Source organism: Anastrepha ludens, chromosome 4, assembly GCF_028408465.1.
Source record: "Anastrepha ludens isolate Willacy chromosome 4, idAnaLude1.1, whole genome shotgun sequence".
Classification (NCBI taxonomy): Eukaryota; Metazoa; Arthropoda; class Insecta; order Diptera; family Tephritidae; genus Anastrepha; species Anastrepha ludens.
The window spans coordinates 110,442,635-110,469,129 of record NC_071500.1 but is presented as its reverse complement, the minus strand read 5'-3'; positions in this window follow the sequence as shown (position 1 = coordinate 110,469,129).

Genomic DNA, 26,495 nt, shown 5'->3' with positions numbered 1-26,495 from the left:
CTGCTTAAAACGCCTAAATCTACCTATACCACATTATATCACTTTTCACATTAATCATATTTATGACACACAAATATGTCTTACTTATTTTTATATTTGCTAATAATGCCTAAAACTATACTGTATTAGCTAATACAGTGCCAAAATTTCAAGGTAATCTGGGAAAAACTTACTGAAATATATGACTTTAAGAGATATACAGTACCTGGCCATTGAATTATAACCGATTACATATTTATGGTTTTGAGAGCGAATAAAAAGCAAACGGTTTTAAAGCATTTAAAAAAGTTTATATATTTGTTTTTATTAAAGCCTTCTTCACATTTTTGCATTAAAAGTATTTATTTCAAACTAATATTTCGTGGCTCCTCCCCTTGCTGTTAAGATGGCCGCAATTCGTTGAGGCATACTGGCTACGCACTTCGTCTTAAGATTTTGGTCATTATACCACACATCTTCGATGTTTTCCTTAAGCTGTTGTATTGTGGTATTATTCCGCTGATACACTGCCGATTTGACGTATGCCCAACAATTTTTGATGGGATTAAGGTCCGGTGATTTCCCAGGCCATGGCAAAACCATTTTTTCCATTGAATTCAGACAATTCATGCTCATTCTGAATGTGTGACATGGAGCTCCATCTTTCATAAAAGTGTATTCCTCTCGGACACTTGGGGTTTCTAAATATGGCAGCAAAACGTTTTCCGCAACGTCCACGAACGCATTGTTCCCTCAACAATATGTAGCGGACCTGCTCCCTCTGAGGTTATACAGCCCTAAGCCATATCACTGGGGGGGGGGGGATATTCTTCAGAATATCGTTCTACGGCTCTTCTGCGAACAAAATTTGCTGTTTTTGTGACCGCTTCCAATCGATATTCATCGCTGAAGATGATCTGTAAGATGATCTGTAACAAAACCACGAAAAGTGTGAATATTCACATCTTCTTACTGGTATTTGACAAAGGTAGAATGTTTTTTCTAAACTTACTTTTTTCCAATATTCCGCTTCGAAATCTCTGTGAAGTTGTGCCCAAAGTTCCCGCCGTTGTCAGTTTTGGCTTTTTTGTTGGTCGTCTGCAAAAAATTCCATTTTCGTATAAGCGTCGTCGTAACGTTCTTTTCGAAATAATTACTCCAGTTTCTTGAACTTCTCTTAAAATTATCCGATTTGAAGCATTTCTGTTCCAGAGAACTGTTTGGCTGATTTTGCGATCCTGCCTGGTTGAGGTGATGCGTTCTCGGCGACAATTTTGGCGATTGTTTGAAGTTACTGCAAAACTTTGTTGGAAAAATCACTTTTTGGCAACATTTACCACATACGCCTTGCATATTCCAACGGTTCTTGCGATGTTTGCATAGCTCAGGTTCTTGGCTTTCAAAAGAACTGCAATTTGTTGCTTTTGTCCCAATGTCAAGTCCGACTTTCGGCCCATTATCTAAAAAAAGCTGGTTAAATTGAAAAAAAAAGGATAATCCAAGTGACAAATTCAAAAGATATGTTTATTTTGTACTTACTGTTGTTATATTTTAGATATATGAATATTCACTATTCAATTTTTTCACTTTTCAGACGATCTCAACTAGTGTTTTTATGCTCTTCACACAAAATCGAATTAATTCGCAATGGCACTTGCACACTTAACTTTTCACTTATAAACAAAAAAACTGATCCTTTTCTAATCATAGCAGGTCAATTGACCGGAAATTCTTAAAAACATCTAAAAACCCCTTAATACCCTTTTTTATTTGGTAAAGCCCAAATTAGATTGCAAATTTCACCTGATAGTTGAAGTTTTCAGAATAAATGCCATCGATCATAATCCAATGGCCAGGTACTGTATGTCTGAAGTATCTGATCCTTTTCTAATCGTAGCAGGTCAATTGACCGGAAATTCTTAAAAACATCTAAGAACAGATTAAAACCCCCTTAATACCCTTTTTTATTTGGTAAAGCCCAAATTAGATTGCAAATTTCACCTGATAGTTGAAGTTTTCAGAATAAATGCCATCGATCATAATCCAATGGCCAGGTACTGTATGTCTGAAGTATCTGATCCTTTTCTAATCGTAGCAGGTCAATTGACCGGAAATTCTTAAAAACATCTAAGAACAGATTAAAAACCCCTTAATACCCTTTTTTATTTGGTAAAGCCCAAATTAGATTGCAAATTTTACCTGATAGTTGAAGTTTTCAGAAAAAATGCCATCGGACATAATTCAATGGCCAGGTACTGTATGTCTGAAGTAGTCTGGTTAGGAAATCTTTAACCAAATGAACTTTTAAACGAAATATTGAATTTTGTTTTTTTTTACTTTCTTCTGAAGCATAGGACTTCCTCAGTGTTGTGCCGAAATTTCTAAAAAATTTAACATAAATTTAATGAGATATGGCACTTAAACTGAAGTACTCTGATTATGGAAATTCTAACCAAAATACACTTTAGTCGCGTTTTGTGCATTTATTTTTGAGTTATCGAATTTTGGATTTTTACTTTCTTCTAAAGTACAACACCTCCTTAATGTTATGCCAAAATTTCAAGGTATTCTGAGAAAAACTTACCGAGATATATGACTTTAATTGACTTAGTCTGGTTGGGAAAACTTCAACCAAAGGAACCTTTAAATGAGTTTTTGCGTTTATTTTTAAAAAATCTAATTTTTGGTTTTTTACCTTCTAAAGCGTACGACTTTTTTAAGCAAAACTTCTGACATTTTAAGATTCTCGACTTTGCTCTATAGTTCCTTGTACATCTACCATTTCCAACAGGCTTATGAACAATTTTATATAAATTGCGTACGCTTTTATAATCAATTCATTCTTGAAGTCAAGGACTTTCAGGTTGGTATGACTTAAAGTTATATTAGCTCTATAAAGCTAATAACAACATTAACTACCTATGTTATTAAACATTAATACTCCGCTAGTATCCCTTCTTATATTATCCTACTTGTATATTAAACTGAAAACACTTTCAAGCCTACTTTTGACTGGACCTCCTTCCTACTACACCCTAATGCGCTAAAGCGTATGTACTTTGCACCTTTTGCTTAATACACATGTACATACCTGTGTATGTTTGCCATTCCGACATGTGCCTTTTCAACTGTTTGAAGTAGAAAAGGTCAATCAGTTGCCAAAGTCAATGACTTGGCGGCAAATCCATTGATCTGATCGTTTTTCACATAGTTTGTTGAGAAATGTGAAAAAAGGACTAAAGGAAAATATTTTTTTTTTTTGTTTTTAGCTCGATTTTATGTTGGTTTTTTCGAATATTTTTTTCCTGCGCTGTTAGCTGATTTCGTTTTGCTTTCTCTCTTCCTCGCTTAACGTGTTGAAGGAAATTTCCAATCTCAATACTCGTAATCATTCAGCCGTCTTATCATACCTTGGGGCGCACACCTTGTTGGCCTTTCACTTTAACTTCCTGCTATTCATTTCCTTATGTGCTTTCCTTTTTATGTTTTCGCCTTGTCCTGCACCACCTGTCATGTCGTGTTTGCGTGCATTTTCAGCTCTTTGACCTACTAAACAATTTTTCAATCAATTTTCGGCAATTTCTTTTCTCCACTCCTTTTTCTTTTATTGCCTTTCGGGGGAGTTCAAATTCAACCAACTGATAATAAAATATTGCGTTGCGGCATATGTAGGCTCCTGCATACATATAAATAAACAAGTGACACAGGGTAGCAACTCATGCAGGATTCTACAGGGTGATTGCATAACAAATTTATAGGAAAAGTGGCAAATTTAATAAGTGGTTGGTGGTTAGTGAAAAAGGGATCTATTTCACAAACATGCATTTGTTTGTGTGTATTGAAACGTACAAAGACATAATGTTAATAAAATATGCATCCACACATTTAGGCGCGTAAGAAAATTGAGATTTTAATAGTGAGATATATTCCATTATATTTTAACTGCCCTCAATCCAAGGCATCTCAACGGCTCTCTACTTTCTATGGTTACTAACTGGACGCCTTAGGTATACAGGAAGGAAATTTCATACATTTAAAAAATTCAAAATACTCTATTGTAAATTAAGCAAAACGCGGTTAATGTCCGTTTATTGAGCTGTAAAAGGAAAACTTAAGAATAGTCGTTTTATCAATATTTGTTATTTAACGCCCGATTTTCTAAAAAAACCATTCAGTAAGCTACTTTTTTTTAAGCTTTGAAGTAAAAAACAATTAAAAAAATTATGGCAAATTAAAAAAAAATTATTTCAGTTTTTATTTCCAGAACTTTTTGCTGCATAACTTCAAAGCAGGCAAGAAAATAAAATTGCCAGCTGATTTTTGGTGTTCTACGATTTTTGAAATGGAAAAAAAATTCGAAAAAAGGAGAGGAAATCTTTGAAGAAAATGTATTTAAGTTTTTCAAACTCCTCTTCAATTTCATTGGTGGACGAGATTTTGGAAATCGAAAGCAAAATGATAATTTTCGTTCTATAGTCCGATATCTCAATGTTGTTAACAAAAAAAAAAAACACAAAAAAAATGGTGGATAAAAAAGTTATCCGGCTCATGCTGCGATTTAGTCGAAAAGTTTTTTTCCAGGCTGAGAACCCAAAAAAACAACATAAAAAAATTTAAAAAATATTGTTTTTCCTACAAATATCTCAAAATTACCAACTGAAAGCTTCATATTTATTTTTTTCAACCTCCCGTGCTACCATTTTTAATCTTTAACTGTAGGTAGGGGGTCTCTAAGGGGCCCACTGTGATCTTTTGCCAATATTATGTGTGTTAATTTTGATTTGTTGTTGTTATTGTTGCAGCAACATAAGTTTTCCCCATACATATGCAAGAGTGTTGCTGAAGTGAGAGCATTTGGCAGGATATAAGTCCGGGATATGATTCACTGACTCCCTGCGACCAAAAGTCTTAAACTCCCACACACCTTCTTCTCGAATGTGTTGCTATAGCGTGGCCGGCTGCAGCCGTAAGAAGGGCACAACCGCTTCATCTTAGGTCTATTGCGTTAGCCCGGTCCCAGCTTCATCGTAGGACTATTGCGGTTAGCTGGGTTTGGATGAAGTTCTGCGATGTGTGGAGGGCACATAAGACCGTGAGGTAGAAGTGCAAAACCCATTTTCACTCATTCAAGGAATACACTTCGTAGTGAGTTAACAAATTTCCAACCAAGCGCCAACTAGCGTGCCTATTTTTTAATAATATAGTTTGAGTATAAGTTTAATATGGCCGTAAGAATAATTTTGTGAAAAATTTCGACCCTACGCGCCAGAAGTGTAACCCTTTTGGGATAAGAGTTAGTCTGTAACCAGCTCTCAAAACTGCTCCATCTATCAATGAAACTCATATCAATTTCAATTCCTTCGTTTGTGAGTTTTGAGCTTAGAGACGAACAAAGCTTTTAAAAGTCCTCTTACTCGTATTATTCCTATTTCGTACGACTCCCTACACCATCCATAATAATTGTAGTATTTTTTTAAATGGATATACCTATAGCTTTATTACAGTACGGATTACTGAAAATTAAAAAAAAAAAAGAGATTTTATTTTCGATCAATTCAAATTCGTATCCATTGCTTTTCACGGGTACATAAAACTCAACAAATATTCCTAAGCAAAAAGAAAACCTAATAATTCAATAGCCCTTATAACAAAACCCTTCTGTCTGAGTTTGCTTACTTTGTTCTCTTTCGATAGAAATCGATTTGGAAAACTTTTGTGCATTTGCAGCCAAAATGTCAAGGCAAGACAATAGAGGCATTCAATTACAAGTCAATTGCCTGGAACTTTATGACAATTGACAATTGATGCCAAAAAGTTAGAGATGAAGGAAGTTGCACTAATGCAATTGCAATTAACAATTTTGGGGGAAAAATAGAAAGCGGAAAAGTGGAAACATGTGAAAGAAAAGTAGAAACCGAAAAAAGTAGTGTGAGTATGAAATGTATGAGTTGAAAAATAATTCTCACAAAAAAATAAAACAAGCAAACTCTTAAGGAGGTAAGTATTCACAATAGTAAGGGTTGCAGGCTAACTTTACTGGTCATAATTTACAATAGCCGGACGCTGCGGACGCTAGGAAGAAGTTGAACCAAGCTATGAAAGGCCTGGAACTCGCCAAATATAAGACCACAGTCATCCTGATGACACTCTAACTCACATGCCGCTAGAGGTTGGCACGCAAATAGGCGGCACGTCCCTAGTGACCCAAAAAGTAGTGAAATACCGAGGTATTCAAATTGACTGCAGGCTTACTTTCTGGGCCCAAAGCAGCAAAACTCAGGGAATGCTAAGTAGATTAACAGCATACATCGGGGGGCCAATACAGAGCAAAAGAAGGCTAACCATGGCGGCCACAAACTCAATTCTCCTGTGGGGGTGCGAAGTATGGTGAGATGAGCTAAACTGCAAAGGCAAACGTAAAGCACTGGAGGCTGTGCAACGAACAGGGGCACTCAGAGTTGCGTCAGCCTACCGCATTGTTTCTGGCGCTGCAGTCTTTGTGATCAGCGAAGAGATACCCATCGACCTCATGGCCCGGGACCGAATGGTGCCATAGGACTCCAAGAAGGAACACGTCATCAATAGCGTCGCAGAATGGAGAACCATTTTGCGGTGGCAAAGCCGATGGGACACTGAATCGAGTGGCAGATGGACCGTGAAACTCAATCCATCAATAGGCTAAGGGACTACGGAGAAGTGAATTATTTCTTAACTCAGTTCCTCTCGGACCACGGATACTTCCGGAGATACCTATACCGCATGGATAAGGTAAGCGATCCGAAAGGCATATACTGCGAAGCGCCGAGCGATGACACTGCATACACGTTTTTTAGTTGTAACAGATGGCACGCGGGAAGAGATGCTCTGAGGAAGCAGATTGGTGATATCCCACCGAGCAACATAATCGGTAAAATGCGCGATCGCGAAGATAGCTGGAGCACGGTAAAGAGATACATCGAGTACGCATTATGAAAAAAAAGATAGACCTCGGCACAGTGCAACAAAGCGAAGCATCACAGATAGACGCACAAGAAGACGAACCTACACCATGAAGGCTGGTTACAAATATGGTGGTCCTAGACGTGGGAGAATATCATTGGCCTTTTATAGATGCCATTCTGGGCGCTCCCGAAGTAACGCAAAAAGTAGTTCCGGTAAGTGTGTCTCCCCAGAAGGAGAAGAGGGATTGTTTTAGTGGCCAGACCACTCAACGCAGTAGACGACTGACGCCGTAAGTGCGAAGGCATTTTGAACCCAACCTCACCCACCAAAAAAAATATATATAGTCTATGCTGAACAGCTTTAAAGTTTTGCCACCAAGTCGCATTAAGGTATGCAGTTAAATATAAATATTTTATAATACAATTTTACTCCCTCCCCCTTGCAATACAAATTTTATTTTCCACAAATTTTAACTACTCCCCGCAATGTTTGCGGTATCACTCCAACTCTGCCGAAAAGCCTCAAGCTCCATGCCTGCCGCTATATTTCTCTGTTGCGAATATATGCGGAATTAAATTTTTCTTCTCTGGGTAATTGGCGCAGGAATATAAAGAAACGAAAAAACATACATACAAAAGCGGTGCATACACTCACATATGGTTGTGTAAGGGTATGAGAAAAGCTCAATTCGGAGAAACCGCAGTTTCCGCTTATTTTTGCATTTGAAAGGAAACAAGAAAAAAAAACTCCACATAAATTCAATTTAATCGCACAAAGAAAAAATATCAATAAAAAAGTAAAATAACGCAACGGAAAAAGGAAATGATATGTTAGTGAAATAAAGCGTGAATGAAGAAAAGAAAAGTGTTAGTTGTACAGAAGTCCGGGGGGATTTTGAGAAAAAAAAATTATATTTATGTTTTTTTTTTTTTTTGGAGAAACAAGGGTACGTTAGCGAAATGTTAACGCGCAAAAGGGTGGAAGAATTGGGCGAACAGTTGCAACTATGCATAGCTAAGCTGCGAAAGGAAGTTAACTGCTGTTTTTAGGTATCGCAAAATTTTACAATGCCAGTACATCGAAAATGTGTGCTGTCCGTATTAACTCTCTTTCGTAACTTTGTGCGATATATCGTTCAAAGTAATTCAAATACTTTCAACCTCATGTACAACATTTTTTTGGCAAAAGTTAAACACTGTTTTAGTGAACAATACTACATTATATTTTGTAAAACGTTTCGTTACCTAGGGAAATTCAAAATTTTTAAATTTTCATTTAATCTGAAGTGCGATCAACAAAATATTTTACTAATTTTTTTACGTGATCCAAAAAAAGGAATTTTAGGATAATTTTTTTTTTATTATTAAGAAATTGCAGTAAATGAAAGTTATCCACATAAAATAATATGAAGAGAGAATAAATGAATACAAAACAAGGCGGTTGATATTTTTCTTGCACTACTATGGAAAATATTAATGCTGGTCTAAATTGGAGCCAGCGTTAACAACTGAAATGACGTCATACACACGGAATTTCCAACTGGCAGCAATGAGCCCGGGACAGAAGCAATTGGCGCGTATTTTAGATTCTATGGAAAATGAAAATGGGAGTAAGAATTTTAGCCTGAGTAACCTGAGCACGTCAAATTTCAAGACAACATCAAATATATTCAAGGTAGGGCAAAATTAATCGGGTTTATAATTCTTGCAAATGGCGTCGTGCGTCAATCATATTTGACACTTTTGAACTGGACAGCTGGGGTATACAAACAGACAAGCAATGGAGCGCGCAGAGGTCAAAATAAAGGGTGTTGCATTATTATTTTTTATTTATTAATAATAAAATAAAAAGTTATTCAAAAACAAAATTCGATGATTAATTTTGCGCCACTTTGTATAAGTAAATTCGAGAATCAGCCAAACAAGAAAATGGTAATGGCAATGGTTTTGCGGGTTAGGCTAAGATCTTTATGCATTGCGGCCAGATTGATCAATTGTGCGCCCTTAAGCGCTTAATTTTAATTGTTTAGTATTACGAGCAATTGAATTAGCTCCTTAGGAGTGATCATTTGTAAGTCTTCATCATCTACCGCTCGTATCCACTGAGCCCAAGATTCAGTGTCTCCTGTAACCTATTGCTTTACAGTTGGTAATTAAGTGTTCCATTGGTTGGTCCAATAAATAGCCCTTCCGCCCCTTTTTTGGCAGAAAAGTCTGCTTTCTCGTTTCCTTCCTGTCCCTCATGTCCTGGTACTCAAATAAGGAGGCCTGATTGAAATTTCACTAGAAAATATGCACATTCTTTGGTTTATAGAGGGAAGTACCAAATTTTTTTTCCCATGACCGAAGTACACGCGGAGGTTTGTCTTTGCCTGTCGAGGGCGAACGCTATTAGAAATTCATTTTCTATCATTTGGTGTTCAATGACCGAAGATACAAACCTACGTACTTCCGAATGATAGTCACGCACCAACCCATACGGCTACGGCTATTTCATTATTATCAGCATAAATAAATAAAATAAAAGCATATCTAAAATCTTTTCTTCTCACATTTTATTATTGTCTAAATATTCTACAATACATTATTTTCAAAATAATTGTACACTCACTCACATATATAAAAACATATACCATCCATAATTGTATTCATCGTTCTGCCTCCTATTGTTCCCTCTACCACTTAAGTCCCCATATACCATATGCCGTCTTTCCCCCTCAATCGCACAAGCACCAGCAAATAACTCAATTTAGTGCGAAAATGCCATTCAACAGAGTCGGTCAAAGTAAGAAAAAAATCAGACGTGAAAAAAATAAACGACTAAAGGCAAAAAAAAGTGTAGTCAAACATTACAATTTTTAATGCATTTTACAATAATTTACGACTGAAATAAATTATCGTAATAATAAAAATTGTTGAACGGCAAAGAGAGTGTGAGAAGTACATGAAAGCAAAAAGTGAGGCTACAGAATGGAAGAAAAAAAGGTATGAAGGAAACTGAATTTTTTATACCCAGTGCACGGCATTGAAAGCAGTTTATTGCGGACTAAAAGTGGAAGCCGTTAAAAAAATAAAAAAATCCAAAATTGTGCATCATCTTTAGTGCTATTCGCGCAGGCAACACATCTGAAAGTCATATTGCATGCAAAGCTTAGCTGAAAATTTCAAGTATCACATGGGTGGGAGAGTCAATCTTTTCACGAAAATAAATTCGAAATTGCAGGATTACTGCATTTGACTCCTGGTTTTCGAATCATCTAGATTTAAGTAAATTTTTTACGTTTATTGTACGGTGAAATACAAGAAGGCGATTGGGGAATACTGGTCAAAAAGTCTTGCGGTATTTCCGCAAGCTTGTCTTTGCAAGCGCGTAGTTCTAGTTGTATTCGTCGCATCGGTTCACGCTAGAGCTTTTTGGAAAGCTCTTTTCACGTGCTAACACATGTTTGATTAATTGTTGTTTGCTTTTAGTCGTTCGTGAGTTATAGCGTCGCAAACATGGAGCAAAATAAAGAGAAAATACGGCATATTTTACAGTACTACTTCGATAAAGGCAAAAATGCATCTCATGCTGCCAATAAAATTTGTGCAGTTTATGGACCCGATACAGTTTCCATTTCCACCGCACAACGATGGTTTCAACGTTTTCGTTCTGGTGCAGAGGTGATGGAAGATGCGCCACGGTCCGGAAGGCCTGTCGTCGAAAATTACGATAAAACCGCTGAATTGATCGAAAGAGACCGGCATAGTAGCAGCCGTAGCATCGGCCAAGAGCTGGGCATGAGTCATCAAACCGTTATAAACCATTTGGAGAAGCTTGGATTCAAAAAGAAGCTCGATGTATGGGTGCCACACGACTTGACGCAAAAAACATTTTTGACCGTATGGATGCATGCGAATCGCTTCTGAATCGCAACAAAATCGACCCGTTTTTGAAGCGGATGGTGACTGGCGATGAAAAGTGGGTCACTTACGATAACGTGAAGAGCAAACGGTCGTGGTCGAAAAGCGGTGAAGCTGCCCAGACGGTGGCCAAGCCTGGATTGACGGCCAGGAAGGTTCTTCTGTGTGTTTGGAGGGATTGGCAGGGAATCATCGCTTATGAGCTGCTCCCCTATGGCCAAACGCTCAATTCGGACCTGTACTGCCAACAGCTGGACCGCTTGAATGCAGCACTCATGCAGAAGAGGCCATCTTTGATCAACAGGGGCCGAATTGCCTTCCATCAGGACAACGCCAGGCCACACACATCTTTGGTGACGCGCCAGAAGCTCCGGGAGCTCGGATGGGAGGTTCTTTTGCATCCACCGTATAGTCCGGATCTCGCACCAAGTGATTACCACCTACTTCTGTCCATGGCGAACGAGCTTGGTAGTCGGAAGTTATCCACAAGAGAGTCCTGTGAAAATTGGCTCTCCGAGTTTTTTGACATTAGGGAAGCGAGCTTCTATAAGAGGGGCATTATGAAGTTAGCATCTCGTTGGGAACTCGTCATTGAACAAAACGGCGCATATTTGACTTAAATCGCATTATTATAACCAATTTTATGAACAATTGAAAATTCAACCTTTATATATAATTGGCGCGTACACCCTTTTTGGGTGTTTGGCCGAGCTCCTCCTCCTATTTGTGGTGGGCGTCTTGATGTTTTTCCACAAATGGAGGGACCTACAGTTTCAAGCCGACTCCGAACGGCAGATATTTTTATGAGGAGCTTTTTCATGGCAGAAATACACTCGGAGGTTTGCCATTGCCTGCCGAGGGGCGACCGCTTTTTGTTAATTTTGATCTTTCGCCGAGATTCGAACCGACGTTCTCTCTCTGAATTCCGAATGGTAGTCACGCACCAACCCATTCGACTACGGCGGCCGCATACAAGTGAAATTCAAGGTGGCGCGAAATTAATCATCCAATCATACCTCAGAAAGTGCGGCTGCTATTTTCATTTGATTTTATAGATACTTTACGCCAGCAAAAGATTTTTAGGGGAAAGGATATTAAAGAACTAATAGAAACGGTGGGTTCATAACATCATCTAATCACAACAGTTTATTTTCTATTATTGTTCTCATGGACGAGAATATACCTTTAGCAGAACTCTTTGATGTGTTAAAATAAAATCCGAGCTCCCCTTTATATTGCACGCCCACCTTTGAGTAATACGTATATCCAAAGTTATAAGTCGAAATTTATATTATTATTAAGTAAAAATGTCCATAATTAATGGTACCTGGGGTATAAAAGCGATCATATGGGGCTGTCGAAAAATAAAGGGAGTTTGGGCAAAAAGTTGTGCATACAAAGAGAACAGAAGCGAGGCATAAAAATATGAGCAGTGAAGTAAAGTGTGAGATGGCGCTAAGCGGCAGTTCAACGCCAACGGTGGAAGGTGAGTAGGTTTGTGGCAGCAAAAAAGTCAGAATCCAAGCAATTTAGTGTGGGTGCTGAGTGGCAATAGAGCATGGACATATGTGTGTGCGAGTGCATGTGCGAATGTATGTACTTATCCATATAGACAAGTATGTATAGGTGAGTCTGCTGTTTAAGTGTGTGTTTTTTGAAAAAAGTTGCATGTTACGCAGTTAAAAGGAATTTATGAACACATTTGCTGACACATATGAGGAAGTGCACTGTATGCATATGTGTATGTAAATAAATGACTTGCCTGCCGCAGGCCAGTTCAGCACGTACGCCGCTGAAAGGGTTAAAGCCATGCTGTCGATTATTTATGCGCGCGTGAAAGTAAAAATATTCACATATCTATCTGCATATGGTATATGTCGGGTGTTTTTTTAAGAGCTTCATAACTTAAGATAATAAAAAAGTAATAGAAATATTGTTGTAAGGATTTTTTTTATTATAATCTGGTAGATCATTTAATGACATTTATTTTTTGTATATGATATCCGCCTAGATATGTCTGTCGCTGCTACGAGTTACACGGTCCGTCCGATCAGTGCAATTTTTGACTACTTGTGGCAATAAATCTGAATAATAAACCTAAGTGAGCTCAGTCAGTAAAAGCCCGACGCAAACGATGGTCATCATATTTTATGGGCACTTAAACTAAGATTATTACGCAAAATTTCCCATGTAGTCCAAGGACAAAGGCCATCAAATTGAGAACGACGACGAATCGACATTTCGGCATCTTCTGCAACACTTTTCTCTATGAACTTCACGAACCGATTTATTTATTTTTTTTTTCTCAAAGTAAATTTCCGCAATTTAGAAGTGTTATTTTTACGTTAAATAATTCATGATGACTTGGCAAACTTTACTGAACGGAAATATCAACACAATTTGTCATCAGCTGTCGAGCCGCGATAATTTTCATACAGCTAAAAAACACCCGTTACATGTGTCTACATGTATCCTCAGCGTTGGTCTGCGCTATGTAGGGTGTAAAATTATTGATAAATCTTCTATAAATGGCTAAATTATGGTAATATTATCAAGCCTTACACACACACACATCCATACATACACATGCACTTACAGAATCGTGCCAGTACTTTTAGTATCAGCCGGAAATTTGTGAAAAGGTGAGAATGGTAAATTATTAATACACATCCATACATGCACATGTGTGCGTGTACTTACTTTGCAAAAAATATATAAATTATATCTATATGGATTGTTATAATAAATATTTTTTGTATAAAGCCATATGCACATTTTTATTGATGTTATTTCAGCAGAGAAGTCATTTTGTACGGAATTCCGGTCCATCCGGATGTCTATCACTATGGTACCGGGTGAAATGTATAAGTAGAGGAGAGCGCCAGTAAAGGATCTGCGACAGCATTCGTGGAATCGAGACCATTTTCAGAAATGTAGGAGAAGACAAAGGGAGCTAGTAATAGCAAGCACACTAACTAGCCTGGGTATATCCACAATAGCTTCGCATTTCCTTTCACCATCACCCGTAGGATAAAGATCTCAAAACCGAGCACACTATCCATTTCTCATAGGTATTTTAAAGGCGCACTGGTCCAATGATCATATAGCTGCTTAATTTACTTCCTGCTGATCATTTACCTAGCTAATCTGAGAGGGCTTATGAAATGGTAAATGTAAAGCGTAAATTGCGTGCAAACTACATACATTCACCAATGCCACAACGCGCCGCATCACCAATCACTTCACATAAAAGCAGCATAAACCACATTTTTGGGCATCCGAATTAGATGGCCGCTACTGCATAGGAAAGTGCGACCAAAGCTTTAAAAAGAATAATACAAATTTCAGAGAATTAGTTAGCTGTCAGTTCTAAGTTTCTTATTCTTCAGGAGTGCTGTATTTTTGAATTCCGCTACAACTTTTTTTCCAACTAAATATGTTCTCAGGTATGCCTGAATGTTTATGCAAACAAAAGTATCTGGGTAAATTAGTTTCGAGACTTACATATATTTCGACCTTGAAATTTTTAGCCACAATTCGAAAAAACGCATTTTATTAAATAGTGATCTTAATGTAAAGGTTGCTTTAAGAAAATCCGCACTTAAGTAGGTAGGTGAACTGGTTGAAGTGCACCTGGCACTCCTCAAGTAGCACTAAAGCGCCGTTTTGATGCCATTATGAGACCTCCAACAGGTAGATAGCTACAGCCAACCAGAGAGGAGAAGATTGATTGAATTTAGATTGGCGCACTGCCCCAGGCTGTCGAAGAAAGGAGCTCCCAGCGAGCTTAGTCTTCTAACTGCCAAACCCGGACATTTACAGAGAAAATGCTCTACAAAATCCTTCTCTGAAAGGTCCCCACAGCTTCTGCAATGAGGGTTAAATGGTAACCCTAGCTTTTCCGCGTGTGTGCCGATCATCCAGTGACCGGTAGACACAGCTACGAGTTTGGAAATTGAATAGCGAGGAGTCCAAAGAACTTTCTGAGTCCTTTGTATATCGTAATGGGGCCAAAGAATTTTCGAAATAGCACATGAAGAAATGCAGCTCCATCTTTGCTGCGCTTTCCTGAGAAATAATTTGTGCACACTTAATAAAATAAAAATTTTTACGATTAGGAAATTAAGACAGAGGTTCAAACTCAGCCCAAGAGTATCGACTCGTCAGCGGTCCCAACAACTTAATATTTAACGTGAAAACCGCATGCGAATTTTGCACAAAGGCCTCGAATTATTCGCTTATAAACTCCAAATAACACAGATATTGAAGGCGCACGACCATCCACTCTGTTATCGCTTCCCAAATTGGGTTTCAAAGCAGTTTAAAACTGATATCGATTTTGCTTAGAAAATATCTATCAGCGCAGTCTCCCCTCGGCTGCTGTGTCAACAAGTGAGGATTGGAAAACCCGAACGAGATCGTCGAGAAGCCGATGTATTAGCTCAGTGTTTAGTTTGGAGGCATCATTAGTTCAACTTTCTTTCAAAATAATGTTGAAAATGTTATATCGGTCATAGGCGAGTGCGATGTTAAGCGAACAATCCATCAACGACTCAGGCATTTGAAGCGAATACCGAGCCAGCCATTTGTGAGATGGAGCCAGGAACCTTTACAAAGGTCATGGAAAACTGTGTCAACAGGATACGGTGGAGCCAGTCGGGGCCACAAGAATAAAACGGGATATCGTATATCAAGGGAATGTTTGCACCTTCGAATACAACAATAACACAACGAAATATGTACTCTTGTTAAATTTTAATTTTTACTTTTATTTTAATTTTTTTAATATCAAAAAATAAACCACTATGTGGAATCCATGCTGATTTTCTTAAGATCTTCTCAAAGTATATATGATTTTTTTCAACTTTCAAGTTTTTTTCATAGATGAGTGTGAAGATGTTCTTAAATTAAGCAGTTTGTCAAACTTCTGGCAGATCGCCAGTCAAAAGGAAGGCAAGGTAGAAAAGTGATGAAGTTGTGATGGATGCTATTATTCCGCCTGCTGAACGCATAGGATTTCTATCCGGCCAGGGACTGCCACTGTAGCAACATTCCCTCAGTGATGGTCGCCTCTGCTCTCAAATACTCGGAAAATAGTGAAAAGAAGAAGGCGACTGAAAGACATATGCAGTCAGGATAGTCAGTGCGGCTGCCACAACAATATTTTATCTAATGTGCCTTCTGGTGTTTGAAAACTGGAAAAAAAAGAATTAAAAATAAATTTTAAAGGAGGAGGTAAATGGAATCGCAATGGAGTAGGCCAAGTTACATTTACACAAACTTGAAAAATTACGAAGCATTTATCAAATTCATGAAAGATATGTTCAATTTCGATTGTACATCAGATGTTAATAAGTCAACAACACTGAGAGGCAACACCATCGATTTGCCTTTTTCAAGACTCTTTACACTCGAAACACACCTTTCATTTCCTACTTTTCCTACCGTCGTCCTATTCCCAACAGAGAAATGGTTCGTTACCATGCACACAGGAAGAAGGCATGTGAAAATACAAATATGTGAATTTATATACATATGCGCATATATATACAAGTAGGAGAGAGCCAGATGTCGAACGTTGCCGAACGCGGAGACCGATTGTGCTCTTTGTCGTTCGTTCCGCGCTTCCACTTGCAGTTCAAGCAAGGTAACGACCATGAGCAAGATAACGACGAATGAGCAAGATAACGACGATTGAGCAAGATAACGACACATTTTTTGGTGCGTGCAGCCGGCTAAATCGAATTATAAGACGTTATCACGTCAAAATTAAAAAAATACTCTGGAAAGTGCTAATAGTATTGAAAAGTATTTGAATGAGAGCTACAGATTAAAAAACTGAGGTAGTTTACATAAAGAATCAATTCATAATTTAATAGCGTATAGCCCCACAATAATTTGAAGAATTAATTAATTTAACTTTAAATTTAAACCAAAGCAAAATTTAATATAAGTAGGCTACTAAAATAAGAACTGATCTTCATTTATTTTACAGTCAAAAATGGCAAAAAAATGCTATTATTAATATTGTTATTATTATTTGCTAGAGCGTCGCCCGGGGAGCAAAGTGCCGAACAAATTTAATAGTCCACTGAAAAATTGGGTCAGTTTTCACTTTCTCCGCAAAAATGTTTTTTTTTTGCTATAGAAATAATTTTGCTTAACTAAATTATTATTTTCATATTATATTAATTTATTATTATGCACACACTTCAGTTTTTTACTTTTATTTTTTTCGCAAAAAAACTTGCCATTTCAAACAATGAAAGCTCTTTGTTTTTACAACCCGCAATTTTTTTTCCCCGAAACATTTTTTTAATGCAACAGCAATTTTATTGCATTTATTTATGTGTGTATGTGTAACGCACACAACAACAGTTATGTGCTAAGGAAAAATTAATTATTATTATTTTAATTAAAACAAGTAAAGAAAATACAAATTAAATTTGTGCAAAAAGTTAGATTGAGTAGTAGGCGGGGTAGGAAAATCAAAAGGGAGAAAAACAGAAAAAACACAAAAGCAATGCAAATACTTGTTTGCAGTGTAGTTTCCTGTGGCGCATAAATTAAAAAATAGCAGCAACACTAAAAAATATGAAACAGGAGTTTTTTCAATAGATTTGTATGGAAATTTAATAAAATTTAAAAGGCTGACTTAACAGCCTAGCAACAAAGTAGGTGTAGCGAAAATTAACGGCTATTACAAATAATTCACAAAAGGTGCATTTAATTAATAGAATTTTAATTTATTAAATTTTTTTTTAAGTTTTTTGTTGTTTTATTATTATCATTATTATTATTTTTTTTGTTCATTTTCGTTTTGATTTTGATAGTACCAGTGATTTTGTATTTGTTTACTTGTTGTATAGATGATTGTTGGATTTGTTGGTTGAAAAAAAATGTGACAAAGGCGTTGCTCTGCTAATGTTTCAAATTCGGCTAAATTTGGTGCTGACATATTTTTATCTTCTTAATGTCTTTTTTACGAAAATAATGCGAAAAATTTTAATAGCAGTTTTTAAGGTGATTTAGTGTTTTAATAATTTTTTACAAAATTAACTATTTTATTCTTTCACATTATTTTTTATTTATTGCTAAATTTTATAAATTTTTTATAAAAATTTAAAAAATCAAAATAAATGATTAAAATGCCAAGAAAAAATTTATCTTTTTTTAGGAAAATAAAAAGCCGAATCAATGAATAAATGGGAAGAAATAGAAATTTATTTAAAAAATTTATTTTTAAATATTTTTTTTTTCCAGTTTTCAAACACCAGAAGGCACATTAAATAAAATATTGCTTTTAAAATGAAATATGCAACCCCATAATAATAATTCAGTATCTGTCGCAAACTATTTACGTTTAGTTGCCGCTTGCGAAAATTTAAAAATACATCAAAAATACTGAAATCAAGGAGGTGTTTAAGGAAAAATTTAAAAATAATTACAAATATAAGAAAACGCAAATGAAAAAGAAACTGGAAATTAAATCACAGCGTCAACAAATTTTAAAATAAATATAAAAAAAAATTGAATGAATTATGCGAAATTTTTTTTTTTTAATATTCAGCCATAATTTACTTGAATTAAATTTTGTTTGTTAAAGACAACTTTGGAGATCACAATTTATGTACTCTTAGTACCTTAAAAATAATTGAAAAAAAAATTATTATTATCTATTTAAACTTACAAACCGTGCTGGAGGCAATTAATCACTTCTTTGAATCACTTGCCATGGAACGACCCAAAATTTGCATCTAAAATCGGGTACATAAATATTATATATTAAAATTTGAATATTTTACAGAGTCGATATGCTGCCTTTCAATTAATAAGGTGTTTTTTTCTTACCACGCAATAATTGTTAGTGCTGCCCTTGCCACAACGAGCGGCCTCAGTTTTGGACGGTTTCAATCGGCAATTGAATCCGGGCACACCAAAACTCGCCCAAAACTAAGGCCTCACATGCGCTAGATCTTAAGTACATACAAATGAATTTATTTATTTACTTTTTATTCTCTTTTTTCGGTTTAACTTAATTTATATTAGTTTTGGTTTTACTTAACTGAACGTTTCTTTAAAACACAACACAGCACACTTCACCTGTCCCATAAGTATATTAGCATAAACTAAATATGTATTTATATAAATTTAGCAACCTGATTGTTAAGGAAAATAGAAGCAAGAATTAAAAAATAAAACTTTTAGGGAATGAAATATGAGCAAAAATTTAAAAATTAAAAAAATTTAACTTAAACATTGAACATTCAAGACTCTCAGAAATATGTCGCAAATTTCTACAGCCTAGATATCTCAAGATTCAAACCCGATGAAAACGGGACCTTAAAATATATTTTGTTTAAGGTTTAGAAACATTTGGGGTCCATAAATGTTGACAATTGAAAAAAAAAAAAACAAAATGGTTTTAAATTGTAATGTCTTCAAGGATTAGAAAATTTTAAGTGGTTAGGTTAGGTTAGATTGTGGTGGCAGTCGGTCCGTATAACCAACTCACTTAGATCTCACAGGTCCATTGTGATACCACTGTGCGACACGGGAACCTTGTTTATTTACTTTCGTGAAACCATTTTGAGGCTCTTATGAAGCGCAGGATTGGTCTAATCCCCGCACCAGATAGTTCTGTAAGAGAATTTAAAAAGTGTTTACCTAGACAACCTGCTCTGATTTTAGCTAAGGCTGGACAATTGCAAAGGAAGTGCTCCACTGTTTCTTCCTCCTCCTCATCTCTACAGCTTCTAAATTGCTTAAAGGAGAATACTCCTAGTCTCACGGAATGCCATCTAAATAACCTGTGGCCGGTGACACGAGCCACGACCTTCGAGATATCTTCTCTTGAGAGGCTAAGCCATTTCTTTGCCCTTTTCTTGTTTATTTGCGGTCATAGTAGCCTGGCTGTTACGCATGTATCTTCTTCTTCCCATGAGCTATTTGCCTCTTGGGTAATGTTGCTTTTTATTATTAATTCACTCGTGGCCAAAGGTACTCCAATGGTACTTTTATCACGGAACAGTTAAAGAGCAGTACCTTTTCTGGCTAGCACATCAGCTTTACAGTTTCCCTCAATATCTCTGTGTCCCGGAACCCAAATAAGGCTGACCTTGAATACGACGCTAATATCATTTAGGGCTGCTCTGCATTCCTGTGCAACCTTTGATCTTAGTAAAGCCGCATTCACCTCTGCCCGATAGACGCTGCGGTAGTCTGGTAGTCGAATGGATAGTTCCAGTACTAATTCTTTCGAAAATACTCCCTAGCCAACTTTATCGTCTAACTTGAAACCATCTGTATAAAAGTTTAATTCCCCCCTTCTCCATGGCCTTGGTGTTTGCCACTCCCTTCTTGACGGTATACTCGTCTTGAAGAGCTTGTCGAAGGTAAGTCTAGGAGCTGAATAGTCTATTTTTTGTTTGTGACTGTTCAGAGTATGCAAAATACAGGCGTGGCCAAACCGCCGTTCTTTTCATAGCGCCATACTTTTGAGTCTCGTTTTTTCCTACGAGATTTAGTGCAGGTAATTTGATTAGCACTTCTAGCGCTTTGTTTGGGGTAGTCCTTATCTAATATGAGTCCTAAGTACTTAACATTCTCTCTCAAAGGAATCTGCACACCCTTGAAAACCAGCGGGGAGATTATAGGAAGCCTATGTTTCCTAGAGAAGAGAATTATTTTAGTCCAGCTTCTAAGCGTATTTTTTTTATTAAAAACTAAAAACTAAAAATCTTTCATTTCTTAAGACTATAAAGCAAAGAAAATCCAATTGAACTCTTCCTTTTTAATTTCAATTTTAAATTATTTAATTTTTTTACATTTAAAAATACTTTTTTTTTAATTTGAAGGACTTTAGATTCCTTAAACTATTGTATTAGGAAGTTTCTGCATTCAAAAGCATACACAGACGTATATAAGAAATAACAAAAATAATAATAACATTATTTTATTTAAAATATTGAAAACTTTAAAATCACTAAAAATATCAAAAACTCATAAACTAAATATTTGTGAATCCAAAAATTGGGAAAAAATCGAGAGATATTTTTTTCAAATTTTTAGAACCTTAAACTTGCTGAGCAATAATATTCAGAAAAATCGAAATATAATATATAACTCGCGCTTACACCCTTTTTAGGTGTTTGGCTGAACTCCTCCTCCTATTTGTGGTGTACGCCTTGCTATTTTCTCCAAAAGGAGGCACCAACAGTTTTATGCCACTTCCTAACGGCAGACGGTTTTTTATAAGGCGATTTCCATGGCAGAAATATACTCGGAGGGTTACCACAGCCTTTCAAAATACGATTGCTATTAGAAAGAACTTTTCCTATCATATTCCAGATATTTGAACCTGCATACTTTCGAATGATAGTTTCATTCGGCTACGGCAGCCGCCTTCGTGCGATCGAAACAAAAAATTTAATTACTAAAGTTTAGAATATTGACAAAAAAAGAAAAATCATGTTTATCCTAAAACTATAAATTCAAGTAAAAATTTAAAAGATGTTAAAAAATTACAGCCTCATGAATATTTTGAAATTCAATAGATATTGAATACTATATATCATACCTTATTTTTTACTTTTTTTCACTCTTTACGCACCCGCCTTATTATTGGACAATGGAAGCGCTTAATTCTGGACTTACCTGAAAAAAAGAAGATGCATTTTTATTAGCTATTTTTACAATTTATTAAAATAAAGCTTATAATTAAAGCTTCGTTAGCAAGAGCAGGTTAACATTTAAGAAAAAAATGTTTTTCTTTGATAAAATAATCTCAGTAGGCGAAAGTCAGTACCATTGAAACTCTTAAGAAATCAGACCTAAATGTGACACTATTCACTTTATGATAATTAAGTCATGCATGGGCAGGCTGGCCTCTTGCTGTGAAGACATAAATGTGACGTACGAAACTTCAAAAAATTTAAAATAAAATATTGAGTTGAAAAAGAGGAATTTTTTTAGCCATTACCAACTAATCTGTATTCTTTTAGAGCTTGCTTATACCATTCGGAAGTGCATAGCTTCGAATCTTCGTGCATGAAACACCAAATGGTAGAAAAGATTTTTCTAATAGCAAACTTCCGAGGGCAATTGCAAACTTCCGAGTGCATTTCTGCTATGAAAAGCTCCTCACAAAAAATTCATGTGCCTTTCAGAGTCGGCTTAAAGCTATAGGTTTCTCATAAACCAAATTTTTTTTTATAAGAAGTCAGTGTGAATACAGATACGAGCAAAACCGAACGCTTTACCAAACTCTATTCCGAACATAAAATATCAAAAGTTGCTACCTGACAGCGATCGCCTCTCGGTGGCAATGGCAGATGTATATCTCTTGAGCAATCCCCCGCTAGAATCCGATAGGTCGATATAATGAGTCTTAATAAATATGTAAAATTACAACTAATAAAGATTCAATAGCAATGCGTGAAAAGTGGCTTGATTTCAACTAATTATTGTCTTAGCCTGAGAGGTCACTTTTCGGTAAGTAAAAGCCCACGCCAGTAGTAGAAAGTAAAAAATAGTAATAATAGTGAATATAAGCTAAGGTTTTAACTTTTTTGTACTACTGATATATATCCTTAATCCTCCAGTACTAGTGCTTTACCTCAACTAGCTACTTTTTCCACAAAGAATCCACATTTCGCTAGGTGCAGTTCTTTTTCTCATCTATTACAATGCATGAACCTTTAATGTCAACCCCAATGGTTTGATTGGTTTTATTTTTTTAATTTTTATTTATTTTTTTATTATTATTGTTGCGAAATGCTTGCGAGCCCTTGAAAATAATAAAAGTCTGTGTATTTTTTTGCACCTGAAGGAATCTGCTTTTGATTGCGCGGTTAGGATAATTTAAAAGAAATTGCTATGATATTAAAATTGTTGCTGACAAAGCGCCATGTAATTACAACTTTTAATAGTTAGCAGAGTACATCAATAAATGCTAATATTAGGTAGGGTTGTAATAAGAACTTGTTAGTGGTAAAGAAATGCAAGTGTTGAAGGGTGGAATTGAAATTTGAGTAAAATGTTCAGGGTCAATAGTCAGTTAATATGTTTGAGAATAAAGTTGGAAAATTGATTCTAGGTATACATTAAAGCAAAGAATAAATAGAATGCCAGAAAAGTGTGATTTATGGAAAAAATACCAGCAGAATGCCGTGAATGAAGAGTGACACACCAAGGAAGAACAATTCTTATAGGCTGTTCGGTTGAAATTGTGCTTCACACGTGAAGAGCTTTGTGCAATTTTTAATACTATCAGTGGCCTTGCGTATAAAACTCGAGCCCAAGAGAAGATCCCATGATATTTTGGTATAGCCTTTATGAGTTCAAAGGCTTTGTTTGTGTCAAAAATTGAACTGCAATCTTTATTGCCATTAGTTCAGGCATGCATTTCGGCTAGAGTTTCCATCGTGACGGATTCAAGTGCTACTAAAAGCCTAAGTGTCTCTTACTTTAGTCAAATAGTTTGAGGATCTATCGTTGGGTCATTAAAAACCAAACTGGCTGACAAAATAGCTTTTATTTTATTTTTTTATAGCAACAAAGTTCTTCTAGATGGATTTTGCCGAAATAAAATGGGCTTGGGGTAGAGCTCTCGACTTTGTTCGCACATTTTCGAACAGACCAGGCACAGCTAATCGATGCTCATTACTCGAAAATTATCAAGCGTCAACTCAAATAGAATAAATTTCACATTTTTTGTTTAGCTACATAAATTTTTTAGAAGCTCAAAAATTTCTAAAAAACATTTCAGCAATGAACGAGTTTCGAGCGAGTATCGAACCACTTGAGCGCACTCCTCGATACCCGGGTGTCTGTAGCTCTTGTTTGGAGTGAATGTTTAATAATACAATTTAATAGTACTTCAGCCATCATTTTTCAATTACCATGAATTCTCAGACGTTTGATGGACATATTCGAAATTATCAAACAATTAGAATAGACAAACAGCAAGACCCCGCGCGCTAGTGAAACGTCAGATCAGCTGAGAGTAGATTTATTTGAGGTTTGACTTTCCACTGAGAACAACACTCCAATAATAATCAGTGGAGTCAATTTCTCGTCATGCCAATTCCTCATCAGCCTTTTGCCTACTTCGATGTGCAGAATTTCGGGTAACTGTTAGCGAAGAGGCGAATGGCATATATGACTGTCATGTGGGATAGAACGCTCATACATGGGATGAAAATAATCCACACTGAGCCCATAAGACAATGCAGCTACAAAAAGTGCGTGTATGGTATTAATTTTCGGCTACCAGCATCATGGGTTCGTAAACGGGTCGAAAACGACAACGATGGGCGCTTTGGTTGGGTAGTAACCAATTTCTCTTGATTCAAGTTTACCAATACTTATGCGGGTGACTAGTAATTCTAGCTGGTTAAAGCGAAAGCTGCCACTGACATCTTGCACCATCGACTTCTTGCAATAAAAAGAAAAAGAAAAAAATATAAAAACTAAACTGAAATGAAATATTGAAATAAAATAAACTGAAGGTATTCACCTTGAAAAATTTTGTACCAAAATTTTCAACATTGAATAAATCTGAAAACTATTAATTGTTTTCAAAACTTTTTCAGTTTACTTCTTATTACACTCAAGTCTACAAATAAATCCACTTTTAGTATAATTGACTACAATGAGCATTTTTTATTTGTGTCCCTGGTCAAGGAGTTGCCCAGCAATCCTTAAAACGCCTTCCTCCGAATTCAGTATCAAGAAAATGTCGCAGCCAAACTTCATCGTTTCAGAGCACGTGATCGATATGTCAACAATATGCAACTCTCTTGAAAAACTTTTCCTGCTAGCTTCTTATTTAATGGTTTACCAACTTGTTGGCCATTTTAATTATAAACTTGTAGCCGGAAATTGTACACAAATAACTCAAAATAAACCGCGTCGAAGGGTAAATTATGAATTGCGGTCTCCAACCAACCAAGGCGCAGCAGGGCTGGTCGGCTGATAAGCAAGAAAAGTGGTCAAGAAAATGCAGTAGACGGAAATTGGGGGCAACATGAGAAAAGGGAGAAAGAAAAGGCGCGTGAGTGAAGGAGGAATATAAGCATAGGAAAAATACCAGCAGCAAGAAAGGGTGAAGTAAATGAAAAATTTCAGTTGCTAGTATTTTATTGAGTTGCCAACAAAACAAAGACGCGGCAGAAATGAAGTTATTGCAACAGTGAAAACCAAAAAAAGGTAAGACATGGAAGCCACCACTTTGTTGTGGAGTGGCGACGACATTGGTGTTGAGTGATGAAAGCCAAGCGGGTGACTTTGACCAAGTCCTTCTTAGTCCACGATGTCGTGTTGATAGGGGCATAAAGCTTGTGGTTGCATGGTCACCGGCAACTTTGTAGCTAGAACTAAGTTGCATGCGCCCATTTTTTTATATTTTACATACTTACTGCTTTTTGCACTCTTTCCACTCACACTCCCTCTGGCGCCAACTAAGACTACATAGTTGACAGCATAAAACGGCGAATGACAAGCGATGTCGTCACTAACGGTTTGCCAGGGGCTGGTTGGTTGGCTTCGTAAATGAAAAGGTTTGCATTGGTACAGCAGGACAAGGTGCGTTAGGCGTACGGCAGTGTGTGTGTGTGTATGGATATGTATATGCGTGTCCTATTGGTATCCTGTGGGCAACCAACTTGTGTAGAATTTTCAAGTGCAAGGTGCCACCCCACCCCTAAGAAGCTGGTGGGACTGTCCCTCACCTTGATGGCAGATGGAAAAGTTTTGCCAGTATGCGGATGTATGTATATATGTAAGTATGTATGTACTTATGCAATAGTGGCCCTAGAATGGCGGACGGCGCAAACATCGGAAAATTGTTGCGCTTGATGTTGTTAATAAGTTTGAAGTCATCAAGGAAATTAAAAATTATTAATAAGGGATACTATTACCGACTACCTACAAAACGCAAAGAAAAAAACAAGTAAAGAAAGAAGGAAAAAAGTAAAACAGCAAGTGCTGGGCGAAATGTTGGTAATGAAGTTGCTGGCAGTTAAGTAACGCTGACTGCAGCGGACAGCCATAAAAGCAACAAATACCAGCATAATAATCGTCTTTCTATGCAAGTACTTGACGCAAAATGTTAGTAAAGTTTCAAACGCCTCCCCCTCTCCGCCTGTCCCTATGGTATTATTACTGCTTTTCTGCCTCGTTGGCAGTTTTTAGTTTTTGAGCAGTGGAACTATTTGCAAAGTTCTGATGGAATGCGCGGAAATGAAGAAAAATCAAAGTCATAAAGTGCTAAACGAAGCAGTGTAACTGCATGACAAACAGGAGTGAGCGGAAGGGAGGCGCTCAAGTGGTGGAAAATAGGAAAAATGAGCTGCAAACTATGTTCCTATAATGACAGGAAGTGAAAAAGTTATAGACGTAAAATTGCGTGGAAAAGTGCGACTGACATTTATCCCAGTGAGCTAAATGAGAAGTTGATAGGAGATGCGAATGCGGCGAATATCTTTTGATCGTTTTTGTTTTACAAAGTTTGAGTAGCTGTTAGCGAGGATCAGCCGGACGCAAAAGCTTAGTTAAGCTCACGATTGGGTGGCACGATGGGTGTGACAAATATACATTTATATAAATGTTCCTAGGTGGAACAAAGGACCTCAGGTTTTGTTAAGCAGAGCTTTAAGATGGGTAGGTGAT